General features: G+C 38.2%; 1 protein-coding gene across 3 annotated transcripts in view; it reads right to left on the reverse strand.

Moving 5' to 3' along the window:
- Window positions 1-16,768, reverse strand: part of LOC143037611 (guanine nucleotide-binding protein subunit alpha-14-like) — a 56,928-nt gene that overhangs the window by 18,674 nt on the left and 21,486 nt on the right. The window contains exon 1 of one of the 3 annotated variants that reach the window (XM_076206109.1): window positions 269-595. The exons of the other annotated variants lie outside the window; for them this stretch is intronic. The gene's annotated coding sequence lies outside the window, so the exon portion shown is untranslated. Of the gene's footprint in view, window positions 1-268; window positions 596-16,768 lie in introns of those variants that run through there. 3 annotated transcript variants of the gene reach the window in all.

Here is a 16,768-nt window from a genome sequence, read left to right on the forward strand (position 1 = left end):
GCATTTATGTTTGGCCATTGTAATCCATTGCTGCAATATATTATTTGTAATTTCGACACTTCCTGCAAGATAACGCCCCACCCGTCTAAAACCGCTATTATGAATTCGGTAGGCGGTGCTCACGTCATGCACTGCTGTTAGAATAGACTGCTTTGGATTGAGCTTGAGCCAAATATGTGAAACTCATCTGGAATAATCTCTCACGACTAAACGCCCAAGTTACCAGCTGCCTAATAAATAAAATTAAATTCAACTTGTGTGTATTTACCTAGCTGTATTTTACGGGAAGGGGAGCTATGTTTGTGGTATCCCGCCTTTGTATCTCGCAGTGTCTAATTTGCTCTTAAATCCGTGAATGGTTTTTGCACACACTATTTTTTCGTCCAGTTTGTTCCAAGTGTTCACAATTCTGTGTGGAAAACTGTTCTTCTTCAGATCTCTTCTATCACTATGTTTTTGAGTTTCTTTCCATGTCCTCTTGTGTTTGTACGTGTATGCAATAAAAACACCTGCATGCAATAAAAACATAAGGAACGTCTGTCCACAAATGCGTAAGTAACCACTGGGAAAAATAAACTAACGAAGCAGAGCGCTTTCGTATAATTACATATTCTGTGCTGAAGACGTAATTATACGAAAGCACTCTGCTTCGTTAATTTACTTTTCCCAGTGGGGGGGGGGGATCCTGAATAGTCCTCTTCACTGACTCAGCACATGATCTGGATTTCGTGAAACTCGCTAATACGGTCATGCTTCCGGTCTCGATATTTTGTCCTTATCAGCACTGGTGTCACACGAATTCTCTGGCAAGTCCAACGACCGAACAACTTGCACTTCCAAGGAGCATGACACAGGTACGACAATTCAGAACCTTAAGCAAAGAATTAGTCATACATATTTTTATTTATTTATTTATTTATTTATCTATCTATTTATCTATTTATTTATTTATTTTGTCCCCATTGTTCTGCTTCATTTTGTGCACCTGTATAGGAAATGCCACTTTGCTTGATCCTATCCCAAACGAACAGTAAACGACTCCCCGTCTCATTATGTTTCGTTCGGAAATATGAAATCTGTCTATATACGATTACCATTATCTATAATATTTCAATTTAAGCACAATCTGGAGATTTTATCAAGCTGAAGAAACCTTTCCTTAAATATGGATTTTTTCTAATATGAATCAAAACCCCATAGACAAAGGCCCCAGGGTGGATCATACGCTAACACAAGAGAAATCAACTGACAAACTAAGATGCACTGAATGGTGTCCCCGAGTGATATGGCAGCTGTATCATCACTAATAGCTCATGCACTATAGCAGATGTATCTCTCTCTCTCTCTCTCTCTCTCTCTCTCTCTCTCACCGCCCACTCTGACGTACTTTTAGGAGCATACAACATAACACCACCTACCAAATTTAAAGACATTACGATGGATATTTCTAAATCTACTGTGTATTGATATTTTCAATTAATGAAAATACTATATCCACTTAACACTAATTGGTTTTAATTCGAATCTAATCACGATATTCATATATATCTTAAGTTTATGATTTTCTTATTCTTTCGCCCACGGTGAAGACTCGTAAAATCATATGACTCGTCTTTCGAACGATAGCCCAGTTCATTGCGTTATCTTCCGAGGCAGAGAGGTCAATAAGAGGTTATAGTAAAAAGCTGAAGAAGCAACACTGTTTAACGTTATGTTAGGAAGTATAGTTTTCCACTTGGATGTATAGATTTGTAGAACAAGTTGAATCAAGTATCCAGGGCTGGTTTTAAGCCTATTTGATCAAGTTGGGCTCCGCGAGGAAAGGCCTGGGCTATGAGCAGAGACCACTGTGATAGACTTCGTTTAAACTGTTAAGAAAATAATAATACTATAGGCTTCATAATCTGAGGAATTTATCACTGAAGACTGTCATACTACACGAAAATAAAACCTCAAATTCGAACTTTTGGAGAGTTGAGACATCGCTACCAATTTCATGATTGGGCCCTGAATGTACTCGTATCATAATCCTGGACAAGGACAACAACGAATTTAAGGCAAAGTTTGGGGAGTGGAAGCAAATTAACGGGACCCCACGCTCAACTAAATACCAACAACTACATAAATACGCATCTCTAAGATAATATTTTGTAAGAGCGTCACGTGTAGGACTCGTACTCACCGCTCAGAGGCCAAGGCTAAGGCTACGGACGCACGAGAGGCTGTTTAGCCGCTCAACCGCTGCGGCTGTTTAGCCGTTTTTATAGAACACATTACTTTTAATGGAATTGCGCGCATTAATTACTTAACCGCTAATGCGCGCTATTCCATTAAAAGTAGTGTGTTCTATAAAAACGGCTAAACAGCCGCAGCGGTTGAGCGGCTAAACAGCCTCTCGTGCGTTTCACCCTTAATAGTAGCGCCTTAACCCGCTCGGCTACACATCCATAACCTTGGATGTAGTGGCAGGACTCTCGGCTCCTCCAGTTACACAGTCAATCGATAGAATTTGAAAGTGGATACGGTGGTTGGATAAACGGGTTATTACACTGGGCTTCACCAGCATCGACAGTTGAGAGTTCGTTTGAGTAAAAACGACTTCGGTTACAATATTTTATTTTTCAAATCTCCAAACATTAAATTATCTTCCCGTCATATATGGGAAAGCGGAATGATGAACTAAGAGGTTGTAAACTTATACGAATGTTAGAAATATTCTTGAAATGTTCTTAGACAAGTCTAGATTTCATTAAGCGAAGTCATATTCTAGTTATTTAAATGGAGGTTGGAGGTAGAATGTTGAAGGGAAAATAGCCCAGTGTGGTAACCCGTTAAAACGTGTTCTCCAAAGAAAAATAAACAAATAATATATAATAGTAAAAACAAAAAAATAAATACACGGATAACTGAATAAATTAGAGAAATTTTGTTGATGGATAAATCACTTGGAGATGGGAATTTTGTTTGACAATCAATTAGGATTCAGAAAGAGAAGTAATAGATAATCAAATTCATTTTTTTCATGCGGGAATGGCTGGCATGAAAGAGAGGATTGGATAGACTGCACTGTGCCCAAAACTTGAAAAGCCTTTCGAGAAGTTGCCTCAGAAAAGACGAATATGGAGTTGAAAAACGAAGAAATCAAAAGGAGCATACTGGAATGAATGAAGGACTTCCGGAATGACAACAGAGAAAGATGAAATATGTCGAATTGGAGAGAGAGGAGTGGAGTACCACAGGGTTCTGTTCTGGCGACAGTATTGTTCTTGTAGGTCATCATATCATGGCAGCAGGGGAGGGGGGACTTGTAGAATTGGATTAAAAGTGTAACCACTTTGAAAATTAAAAGTGTCTAGTTTTATCGGAATGTGTTTTAGTGCTTACCAAAGTCAATAATAGCCAAATAAAATACACATGAACTCTAGTTTTTTATTTACTGAAATGTGATATTACTGATCCTATGGCCAAAAACGTCGTCAGCTTCAGGCGTTCTCGTAAAACCTACCCGTAGCGCCATCAACTCCACATAGTTGTCATTATTATTATTATTATTTTTTTTTTTTTTTTTTTTTTTTGTGCATTCCCATTGTATTTGACGATTGGTGATTGTGTCGAGTGCCACAGACTATTTGATATCAAATTTCGGGATAATAAAATGAGGAAAGAACCACCGAGAAAAATATACGATTGGGGTGAAAAGAATAGGAGAAATGAGGAGGAGAATAATAATAGATCAATAACATATAACACTCGGGGAGAAAGGCTGGGGAAGAAAGCCAACGATAACCTCCCAGCAACAACACTATTCACGTACATAACATACACGGAGAGCTAAACGATGGGACTGGATTCTCTTACAATACTAAATGGCCGTTTATGAAGCATTAGGGAAAAATATAAGATATTGTGAATAACAAAAAATACATTGAGAAAATAATCAAAACATAGGGGGGAATAAAATAAACAATAAGACAGAAGTTAGGGCGTGCAGTATAATAATAAATGCAATAAATACTTGTAATTTGCTGAAACGGATTGGTATCTCCTTAGCTATACTTGTACAGAAGCATTCGTTTTTATACAGTGTGTCAACAATCTAAAATAATGTATCTAACTTGTCATGTAAAGAATTAGTTTTATGTAATAGTAACAAATCACCATGATTAACCTTTTTACTGGCATATTTGGACCGAGATGAAAAAAAATATCTGTGTTACGTTGTAGACATTGTTTACAAAGATGTTTGTGGCATTCAGGTGGCATAGCGTAAACGTGCTGCAATGCAGTATTTTTGTAGGGAATCGAGCACACTGCAAAAACACTGAATGCTCAAGGACAGCATTGCAGAACCAATATACACATGTGGTAACCACCAACGATGCCCCAATATGGAAACTTCTTCAGAAAGATATTTCGGTTCAAATTGATGGCCCATAATTGTCAGATATATTTACGGAATCGAGACTACCCTCAAAAGACGTTGAAAAACTTTCATATAGCCGAAGAAATCGTCTGTTTCGCTACATGACGATATTGTTAATTGAGATGGTTTGGGCTGGTACACAAACCATGACGTCATGAAAACTAACACCAAGATATAACGCTGTATGTTGTGTTTTAGAATGCAAATTAGCAGACGACATATATTTTCGTCAAAAAATCCCTTAAAAACTGCTTTTGAGATATGATGTTTGTTTTCAACACGTTTTTCATGGAAATAAATAACATTACGAAAAAAAATATGCAAAGATTTACCTGGGCATGGTGGTTAACCTAAATTGGTCAATTTTAGATTTAAGAAGGAAATAGGCGATAACTAGTTTACCAACAGAATGGTAATGAATGGAACAGACTTCGAGCCCAGCAAACACTGAAGCAATTGGGTGTTTTAAAAGAAATTTAGGTAACTTTAAGAATAGCGATAATAGCTGGTAATGGACATGGTACTGCCTAGTGCAGGCCTTAAGGCCTCCTGCTGTCACCCCTAAAGTTAGCAAAATGTGCTAACAAAGGCTCCATCCTCACTCGTGGTGCAGTGGTTGGATTTCTCGCCTGCCACTACGGCGGTCCGGATTCGTATCCCGCCCAGGGCTGAAATAATTTCAGTATCGCTGCGCTGCGGGGTGTTACTCAAACTCTTGTGGGCGGAGAGTTCGGTGTGTGTATGTGCGTGTAAGGCCACAATATTACTCATAGATCGGTCATACGAGCTCTGAGCTCTCATTCGAGAGGTTAGTAACTGTCGATCACGAGTCCAACACGTGATCCAAGACAATGGTGAATGGTTTATACATGATATTTGGTCCTAGATATTTTTCCGTGGGGAAAATGTTGCATATGCATATGCTGCCTTGTGTTTGGTGAGTTGCATTGTCCAAATCTAACAATGCAGATGGAATCCGACCGAATACCGTTCTCGATCGCTAATTCCTGGTGGCTGAAAATTTCGGCATCGCTGCACTATGAGCCAGCACCCCAACTGTGGTGGGCAAGGGGTTCGGAGTGTATGTGTAAGGTCACACCATTACCCATAGATCGGGCTGAATATGAGTTCTGAGCTCTTACCTAGCAGAGTAATAGCTGTCGATCACGAATTTAACACGGGATCCAAGACCGTGGCGAATCGCAAACACAATGCGAGCATGTAAACACATTTAAAGAAGTTGTTTTTTATCTTGTTATTTGTATTTCACGATATCTTCGTCACCGACATTTTTTTTTTTTTTTTTTTTTTTTAATTGTCGTTTGTATTACACTGGTATTTCCGTTTCCGAGCGAGTACTGACCCGTTTTCTGTGAACTGTGTTGCTTAGCCACGGCCATCTTTGTTTTGTTTTATTCAATTTAGTTGTTATACATCCATTATACTTTGCCTTACGAATCAATTTCACAATCTATCATTCTGATTCCTTTGAGGCAATGCTGAGCTTCACAGCCAATATATATTAATACAATGATGAATACTACAAAATTTTAAACAATTATAAGCCGAGCAGTTCTGATGAAGTCGCCTTACATGCGCCAAATCATTGTCAAGCTCATGATGCACTGCTTAGTTTTTTTCTTAGGCTGCATCAGAATAAAAATTAGTGTACATATGTGACAGAAAGTCTGTGATAGTCTTTGTAGTTACAGTATCCGTGCTGAATCCATTTGTCTACTATAACAACTGATGTTGCCAGGTATTGCTGGATACCTCAATATGGAAGGCGCGTCGTCTGGACTGCGTGTGTGTTACTGATGAGCTGTTAGATGGTACAAGGGGTCTACGAAAAAATATTTCTTCAATCGACTTTGGTACTTCAAAGCATTTTTCCAATGGTTAATAATATCTAGATATTTTTCCCATAACCCACTCAAATATAAGTAGTCTGCAGAAGCACTGTAATTTCCAATTCCGCATAAAAACTTTGCAAACGAATACACAGTATACATCATTTCTGCGCATGAATCATGGCTGTTTGGATTCTGCGCGAGATGAAGTTCACTCCATAACTGAAACTGACTCTGTGTAATGAACACGAAAGTGTTTATTCAAGTGAATTGTAAACTGTGAACAGTATTAACTGGCTCGGCTGAGAACATATTCCATTCATTGACGAAGCTGTTGTTGTTGTTGTTTTCTATCTGCGACTTACCTGCTTGACGCCATTTTTTCTCGTCCGATGTGTTTTTTTAATATTAATGTATGTTATTTGTTCATTTTAGAAATATTTAGTCTCTCCAAGTCTCTGTATCTCTTTTGGCGCAAGCTGCCCCCACCGGTCAGGTAGTTCTCTGATGTACATGTACCCCACAAGTATGCTTGTAGGTGCAAATCGATGCATGAAGAGTTGTATGGTAGTCTGACCTGACACAACGCTCGAAGGCTAGGATGGGTCACTCCAATTAGGTCGCGTCTGGCCAAGGCCACTCGTTCAGTTTACCTACCACTAAAATTATTTCAAATTTCTCTATCTTTCCCTAAGACTAAGCCTCCTACTCGTTTTCTAACTTTGTTGGATGATGATAAGAATAAATATTCCTACGTAACCTCACGGTTGCACATATTAATCCCAACCCCCAACCCCAAGTCTCCTGCCCACACCTCCAAAGCCATGACCCCACGAAATAAGTATCTCTAAAATCGCCCGGTGGCAATAGCCCTTTTTTATACACAACTATCTTTTCATTTTCATACAGACATCTCTTCCCCTCCTACAACTACCGATCCCACGCGAGCAAGTGGTCTGTCCTAGTTATTCCACTCATTCAGAGTCACATACCGTATTCATACCCGGACAATTCAGTCATACTTAATTCTGTACACGCGTCGCTAGGCCTTTGCGGTCGGTCCCTCACGTGGGGACCACGCCACGCCACGTCAGTCCTTAGGCCGACAGCCAAACCGAGCGTCAATCTCTCCCTACATCACCTAGTCCAGTAACATACACCCGTATGTTACAGTTCTACTGGAAATGAACGGGTTTCAAGTTAGGCCACAGGTCACGTGACAACTGTGGGGTCGGCCATATTGGACGTTTAGCGCGAGCTACAGAATTAGAGTTCGGAGTTTAACAGGAAAATGAGGATCGTTTGTGAAGCTGTTGGCTGCGATATCAGACAGGAAAAGCGTCCACACCTCTCATTTTATCTTTTCCCTACTGAGACTGAGGTGTATTACAGTTATGATTAGGGAAGGTTGGGAGCCAACTCGGTACTCCAGACTCTGAAGTGCCCACCTCATATAAGGTTGTTATTTTATTTCTAAGGTGACATGGTTTGTCAACAATAAAATTCATGTAACAGTTACTTAAAATCATAAAACTCCGAAATGGACTTACAATGCAAGTTGTATTAGAGGGAACCTGATTTACACACTATGTTTGCTGGTAACTCTTAAAATGTTTGGAGTCATGAAAATTAGTGTACTTTATTGTCTGTTATTTCATGTTTAACATTTGAAGGGATTCAAACTTATTACCCACTTTCAGAGAAAATTAAAATCAGAGATGAAGTAATCCATATATTTCGACAACTGACTGTGGTCCTCTTCAGAGGATAAGTACAGAGGGAGGTTAGAGCATAAAGAATATATACAGATGTGAGGTAACACTAAAAAGAGACGAGGGAAGACTCAAGTCCTTGGTGAGTTGGGGAGGGGAGCCCATTTGACCGCTCGTAAGGTCAATTCCCCTATGTCGTGGGAAGTAATTTGTTCATTGCCAATATAGCTATGCAATCCGGAGGCCATAGTCCTTTTGAAGTGTTGAAGTTAGGGTAGTGTTTAATTGGCAGTGGACAAACTGCATCTTACGATAGTGGGATATGACCATACGAGAGAGATGCACGGCCTTTTTGTTGGCCGGAAACTACTGACTAAGCAAAGTTTGAGGTGCGTTTTGTCCTTTTGTTTAATAATTCTACCTTGAAAGTCCGTCGCCTCACATGGCTAGGACAACCCACTAATTACCTACTATATTTGTTTTACAACTTGGTATGTACACATATCCAGGGGGGTGGTTCGTTAATATATAATGTTTCCGTGAGTTATGTGGGTCGTGTCTAATGGCATCCATTATGTGTGTGTGTTCGTGAGTCTGTTTGTGGGCGCTCGGCTGGTGCGCTCGGCTGGTAACCTGCAACTTCAGCGATTTGAGCGGATATTGGGTAGGCGCCAGTGAGACTGTGGTGATTGCGACATCGTTGGTGTTGCATGAGAATGGTGATGTATACAGCGGTCAGCTGGGCTCCTCGCCTCACCAGGGACATGTCACTTGAGCCTTCCCTCGTCTCTTTTTAGTGTTACCTCACATTTGTATATATTCTTTGTGCTCTTAACTCCCTCTGTACTTATCCTCTGAAGAGGACCACAATCAGTGGTCGAAATATATGGATTACTTCAAATCTGATTTTAATTTTCTCTGAAAGTGGGTAATAAGTTTGAATTTTACTTATGTGCAACTACATCACGTTACTCTAAGTTGAAGGGATATTTATCAACATTAAATTAACTGCTCAGCTGTGTATGTGTCCAGAGATAGTTGGGTTGTACTAATATATGAATTTATAAAGCCTAAATAGTCCAGTTTCTCAATTACCACTCAATTCAGGTGAAGTTAATTTAGATTAGGTTAGGTTACGTTATGCAACATTTGGCAAGTTGCGTTAGATTATGCTACATTACGATATTCGAGTACATTAGATTACATTTGCTAATCTTTAAAATTTTATGCTGTACAAACTTTACTATTCTAACGAAAATGTTTAATTGCTAATACACTATAATAGCTGATGTGTGTGTGTGTGTGTGTGTGTGTGTGTGTGTGTGTGTGTGTGTGTGTGTGTGTTGGGGGGGGGGGCAGGATTGTGGTGGTCCAGAAGTACAATCCCCAAGGTCCTAAGATCCTAGACTCTAGGATCTAGAGATACACGGCAAGATTAGGTTAGGATACGTAATTCCCTGTGACAAACTACCTCGTCTGTTTATACATATACCAAAGGCTTTTCCCCCCTTACAAGGGAGGTAGAAAAAAACAAAACATAAACCACTCCCACCCACTCCATCCCCAACATACTCCACTCCTGGATAACGGGTCATCCCTGCATCCCGTCCACTGCCCTGGGTCAGAAGCAGTGTCGCAAGACACAGCACATCCACAGCAAGGCCGGTTCATTAAATTGGCGACCCCCACCTCCGTCCCCTCATGTCTGTTTATATTTTTATCAATTATTCTGTTTATTGCCAGGCTATCTGTGACATTCCTTTGGTAATGAAAAGGTTAATGACAGTATAACATAGTAACGCGTCCTACACAATTTATTGGTAAGAGCACTGCCATCATGACAGTGCCCTCGATCACATTTTTCTATAAATTGGTCAATACTTCCTAATACTGTACCCCTGAAGCTCCAAATTCGCACCCATACACCTCCCACTTTCTTATCATTCTGAACTAAAGCCACTACTTCAGTCGGGATGGCTTGTGTACAGAACAAGACGACCTACGTGAACCATCTCCCATGGCTATGGTACCTTCTTTTTCGACTCCTAAGAACATGTTTTTACTAACATCCTGTCACCTCTCACTAGTCTCAGTCACGATGAAACACTTGTTATTGTTGTACTAAGCTGTAGCCACTAAGCTAAGCTGAACATAATGTAAACAGTAACAACGCGGGCAAAGATAGCCTTCCAGTACAACGGAGTAACAAGTCACGAGATAAAGTCACTTTCGGTACAGGAAGATGTGGGTAAACAGAGCAAAACCAACCTTGTTTGTGTCGGAAAGGAACTCCAACTGAGCTTTCTGCAGACAGTATCATAATATATCTTAACCGGAAAAAAAAAATCCATCACAGGAAACGCCAGATGTTGGTCTATAAAGGGGACCATTTTAGAAGTGAGATCATACTCAGTCATGCCTATATACGCGTGTGTGATTCACAAATCCATCACGAGCCTCCAGCTTGGGTGCCTGGAGGGACAAGTACTGTTAGAGAGAAAGAGAGAGAGAGAGAGAGAGAGAGAGAGAGAGAGAGAGAGAGAGAGAGAGAGAGAGAGAGAGAGAGAGAGAGAGAGAGAGAAAGAAAGAAAGAAAGAAAGAAAGAGAGAAAGAAAGAAAGAGAGAGAGAGAGAGAGAGAGAGAGAGAGAGAGAGAGAGAGAGAGAGAGAGAGAGAGAGAGAGAGAGAGGGGGGGGGGGAGGGGCGAAATTCCTCTTTTTTTCCCCGCCGAACTGTCGACTAGCGCTGGTATAACGATCAATGTAAAAGGAGAAAAAAAAAAAAAAATGTAGGCCTACTGTTTGTACTACACATGCAAAGTTTGGTACACAGTTTGTGTGCTCATCAGCCTGGCCATTGAGAAGGTATAAATGAACCAATATATATATATATATATATATATATATATATATATATATATATATATATATATATATATACAAAGGATTACAAAGGCGGAATATGCCTACAGGAGACCTTTTCCTCCATAACTAGGTCGGATGCGAAAAAATATAATGTTAAGAAAAATAAAAATTATAATAATACAAATGATAATGAATAAAATAAATAAATGCATAGGTATAGTTAATATATATATATATATATATATATATATATATATATATATATATATATACATATACATATATATATATCCTCCGACCTGACATGGCCTCCTAAAAACTTTATATTAAAAAAATGTGTTGGGGCCAAATTTATTTTTTCGCTTTCCTACCTATAGGGAAGGATCTATGGAGCCCGTAACATAATGTTGCCTTTATTTATGTTACTATTGTCCTTGCTAATACTATTACTATAATCAGTACTCTTAATATTATTGTCATTATTTCTGTGTTACCAATATTGCTTATTATCGCTATTCTCATTAGCATTAGCATTATTGCTACTGTTGTCATTATTATTATTATTATTTTTATTATTATTATTATTATTTTTATTATTATTATTATCATTACTTATTACTTAGACGACTTACGAATGTCGACATGTTGGTAACAGTCATCCACCATACCTGCGAGGTTCCAAATGTTTCCAAAATCACTTCGGTTTTTTGCCTGTATGTCTCCATTATATTGATTCCCTTCGAACTAATACTTTTGCATTTTTCTTTTTTTACCATTACCTGCCTTATCTATTGTTCATCATAATTCCCATCATTTCAATTAACTATTTTTTCTGTTATCATTTTGTTGGTAATGTGCGAGGCAAGTTTCCACTGGGAAAGGTATGCACGCATACACACAAGCCCTGTTGTTGTTGTTGTTGTTGTAGTAGTAGTAGTAGTAGTAGTAGTGGCAGTAGTAGTGGCAGTAGTAGTGGCAGTAGTAGTGGCAGTAGTAGTGGCAGTAGTAGTGGCAGTAGTAGTAGCAGTAGTAGTGGCAGTAGTAGTAGTAGTAGTAGTAATAATGATAATAATAATAATAATAATTTTATTTGTTAATGAAGTGCAGATAATGAAAAGAACACAAAGTTCGAAATAATAATTACAAATTGCCAAGGGTAAAAACAAAACAAAAAACAAAAAAAAAACAAAAACATTATTTCCATTGTGGTCCTCATATTTCCATTGTGGTCCTCGGCACTATTATTTTGAGCCAACGGTTCTATTGCTGGCTGGGATAAGTCCTTGCTGGCTACATTCATTCATTCATACATTTCGCGTGCTCCGTCATCTCTAGAGGTCTGAATCATCGGCAGAGGCTATGACTCATCTAATATATTATAAGATATTCCATTGTATGTATATCCGCATAGACAGCAACCCTCCTTGCGTCGCACGTAACCACATCCCAAACAAGAAACACGACTACTTGCACAAGGGATTACAAAGGAGGAGCATGACGACAGGAGACCTTTTGGTCCATAACTAAGTCGGATGCGAAAAAATATATAATAATGATAAACAAATGATAATATAAATAAGTAAAATAAATAAATGCTTATAGTTAAATAACAGGTAAATAGTAAATAATAATAAATTGGCATATAACTAATGATAAATGATAATCAAGCAAGTAATAATAGACAAATGATAACAAAACAAATAAACAATATAAAATAACAGGCATTACAGCATCTTGCTTAGGTGTTTATCTAAATGATTCTTAAAGCTTTGAACTGAACTACATTGCACTGCCTCTGCAGGAAGTTTAAACATCTACATACCCTTTCTCTGCTACGGAAATTAATTTCATTTTCAACTTTCCTACTGCATCTTCTCATTTCAATTTACCTACCACTAAATGTATTTTCATCTTCCTAACGGTCCCTAGACTTTACTGTTCGAGATATTGGTTAATAAATATTTCCAAAAAATAATCCCTTCACAAAAATAGATACAAGTTTCGCAGACCTTTAAAAGGAGGCTGGTGGGAACCCGGGCAGCTTTTCGAGTTCCTGATTGGCTGGCCGCTGGTTGGCCGGGACGTCTTTGCTAACTACGCTTGCCAACTACAGCGAGTATATAGGCCTAGCTCGAGTTGTGTGACGGCGCTGGGATGTGCATACGCATTTTACATGAGTATGCACATCTTGTGAATGTATGAGTGTGTGTGGTTGGGCCCACATACACTCATAAGTCAAATCACCCTCCAAACGGGCTCACATTAAAAGCCCGTGGGAGCTTCACTCCCTAATTACACAGAACAGAACAGAAATTGTGTGACGGCCAGTCTGGTTTTGACCAGCGGCACAAAACCCAATAAATATCCCTAAAAACGCTCAGTGGCAATAGACCCATTTCATACATAATAATATTTTCATTTTCTTGCAGACTTCTCTTACCTTCCCTCAAACACTGATCCCGTGCGACCTTGTAGCGAAACTAGTCAGTAGTAAAACTTGAATTAAGACTCGTCTCCTTATTCTTTCCACGTGAAAAAATAAATGACAAATAAATAAATAAACAAACAAACAAATTGTATGGACACCTTTTGATCAAGTCATGTGAGTTGATATATTCTAATTCCTTTTGAAGCTCTTCCATCCCGCTCAAATTACCTTTAAATCTTAAGATGGCTGAAAATGTTGAAATATTCAAGAAAAGAAAAGACTGAAGACATACTTGTTTACTGAGTGTTATGATCTGGATGATATGACTATGAACCAAGAATACAAATGTTATACCCGTTGCACTGAGATCTGGCCGTTAGGGCGGAGCACTGGGAGTTCCCCTGTGGTGCCACACATAATTATTCTATAATTTCATTCTATTTTATAATTCTATTTTATAATTTTATAATGTTGCCTCATATGATTATATTATAATTTTTTGTCACACACCACCACTGAGATAAAAATCAAAGCAATGTTTCTATACAAAGGTTTCGTTTCTTTAAGTCTAGATATGGCATATGTGCATGAGAGAGCGACGATGCCGCTACATCTAATATCTGGCCCCGCCCCCCTCACACTGCATTCAGAAAACATTACATCCACATGCACGTTCACGACATGGATACACACATGTGGCAACACCGGGAAATCACCTAGCCCCGCCTTATCGGTCATTTCTCCTTGCGCTGACTATAGTTTGTATGAGGGCGGCTGTAATGAGCCCCGTGTAAGCGGCGGAATACGGCCGAGAAACTCCAACTACGTAAGAACGTAAGAAAATATATACAACAGTGACTGACGATAGTGCATATTCTAGTAATGAACTCAATTAGTCTGAAAATGTACTGTTTTTAATTCATGTATAAGCATTGTATTTATTTTAAATTATTTACAAAAGTAAATATTTGCTAGGTTAATGTGTGTAATCATCGGTATGATCTGTTGAAAGAATTCATGTTCCTTTCAATCAGAAATAATCTTTTCGATATGTTTTTTAAATAAATGATCAAATTTAAGTAAATCACTGAAATGTACATATATTATTGTAGACAATCGATGCATATAACAGAGTTTAGTCTAGATCAGTCATTCACCACTGGGGCGATTTTTGAGCTCAGGGGGCGAAAAACGTCACAGGTATTACTTCTAACTGACAAATTTTAAGCCTAATATAAAAGATCTAGCAGCGAAGCACCAGCATCAGGCCCAAGGATCTCGTTAAAACACAACGTGAGTAAAGCATTTTAAATTAGTTGTTTATCATTGTTGCAATAATTTTTATTATTGTTTTCCAATTAAGTGGGGCGATCCTTTTTTTTTTCAATTGAAAAACGAGGCGATATGGCTAAAAAGGTTGAGAAACCCTGGTCTAAATGATTTTTTTTATTTTCAGTTTCCTAATATTGACTTGTTTAATTCTTAATTGACCTAGTGAATATCATATAACATTTGTGTGCAGAATTCCTTCGCTCGAAGTAGAAACATTCGAATAAAACGATAAAATTTAATTCCTTCTTTAAAGACGTTAGTACGCTAAAACATTTATTTAAAAAAAAATCGAAAACCTGTGAAAAAATAACTTCAAGTAAGCACATAATTCTGGTGAAGTTTGGTTATTGTACGGCATCATTTACTATTTTTGACTAATAAAAAATATATATATATATATTGTCTCAAGCGGTAGATATTCCTACTTAAAGTGACATGGTATACGACTAGCTTTCTATCTCATACATTTGGTGTTTTTATTTATATAAAAAAAAAAATTCAAGCGTGCATCGTACGTCTGTCAACATTAGACCTCCGGAGAGGGCAGAAATGCGAAGTGTTACCGATGACATTTATTTAATTCTTAACCCGTGGATGCACGATTTTTTTTTCAAGCAAATATGCACCATGGGGTAAATTTGACCCCAACCTCTTTTTTAAAGTATTTTAGCATATTAAAGGAAAAGAAAATATTTCTAGTGTTAATATACAGTATATTTGATACCCGTTATATAAAGAGAAACATCGCAAGCTTCTTGATACCATAAAAGCAAAGCAAATAATATGTTATGAACCAGTGTACAAGTATATGCGCTTGAAGGTAAACTCTATAGATTGTGAAAGAAAATATTTCCTCTAATATCACATCAAAATAAAGTTAGAACTAGTAAACCGGAAAAAACTAATAGTTTATGACACCTCATTATCACACATGTTACAGGAAATGACCATATGATTTGGGCATATGAACTGTTTACACTATCCACATTTTGTACTCGTCTTCTTGTCATCAGCTCTTGGGCATAATTTACATCTCGAACGCTTTCTACTCTGGCTAGAAGTTGCTTTCTGATTCTGAGAAGCATGAAGACGTGGCCGAAGATCTCTTTTCTCTATAACTTCGACTCAATGCAATACCAAGGTCTGACAAAAACAACCCTCTCCTGTGGCTTTGATTTTTATGATAGGAAATACACCACAATACAAAACATAAGCGGTGTAACAAGTCAAATCAATAATATTACACCAAACGGGGACATGCCACCTTTTACTCGTATATTTCACACTATATGTACTGACTCTCTCATCTACACAATCAACACCTCCCTTGGTTGCATACAGGCGCGGATCTAGGAACAAAGTTTGGGGGGGGCCCGACGGCAGAATTTTCGGTTGTTTAACGAGCATTAGCATTACCGTTTATCGTACAATAAAATCCTCACACGGGGCACCAATGTAGTGAGTTCCAGCGATAAACCTTTCATATATTTAACCAAACAGCAAAACAACCATTCAATGAGGCAGATACCAACAGAAAGAGAGAAAGTCGAACGCAGCGGTCACTTATATAGGCGGAAATTAGCGGAAAAACAGTCAGCGGAAATCAAGATGTTATCGAACCTTCCAGAACTTTCCAGAACTTTCATAAATGATACAATGATAATAAAAATGGATTATAACATGGATTAAACATGGATTATAAAAATGAAATAGTGAACTGAAATGAAATCGGGCCAAAGGGCCAAAGCCAAAAGGGGGGGGCCCGGGCCCCCCCCATATATCCGCGCCTGGTTGCATTGTAGTAGAGGATAGTTTCTGGTTTTCTCTTGTTAGATTCATCCAATTTGTTTGATGTATGCTGACTTGATAGGAGTACAACATTCTTGTTCTTTTTTGTTTTGTAAGAAACTATCTTGTTCTTTTTTGTTTTGTAAGAAGCTATCTGTATTCCATCTTCTGAATATGCAAAAACACTTTCGTGCATTTTTTTTTCTGTTTTACTTCACGTAATTCTTTAGGAACTCCTCTTTACGTAATTCTTTAGGAACTTCTCTTCTGTTGTTGCGAATAGTCCCTGACATTTTCACTGACATTGTCTTTGAAAATATTGGAGGGCCAAATTCGGGGCTCCATAATTGCCTTACAGCTTGGTTTTTACTG

This window comes from Oratosquilla oratoria, chromosome 22, assembly GCF_046742065.1.
Source record: "Oratosquilla oratoria isolate Oo_2021 chromosome 22, ASM4674206v1, whole genome shotgun sequence".
Lineage (NCBI taxonomy): Eukaryota > Metazoa > Arthropoda > Malacostraca > Stomatopoda > Squillidae > Oratosquilla > Oratosquilla oratoria.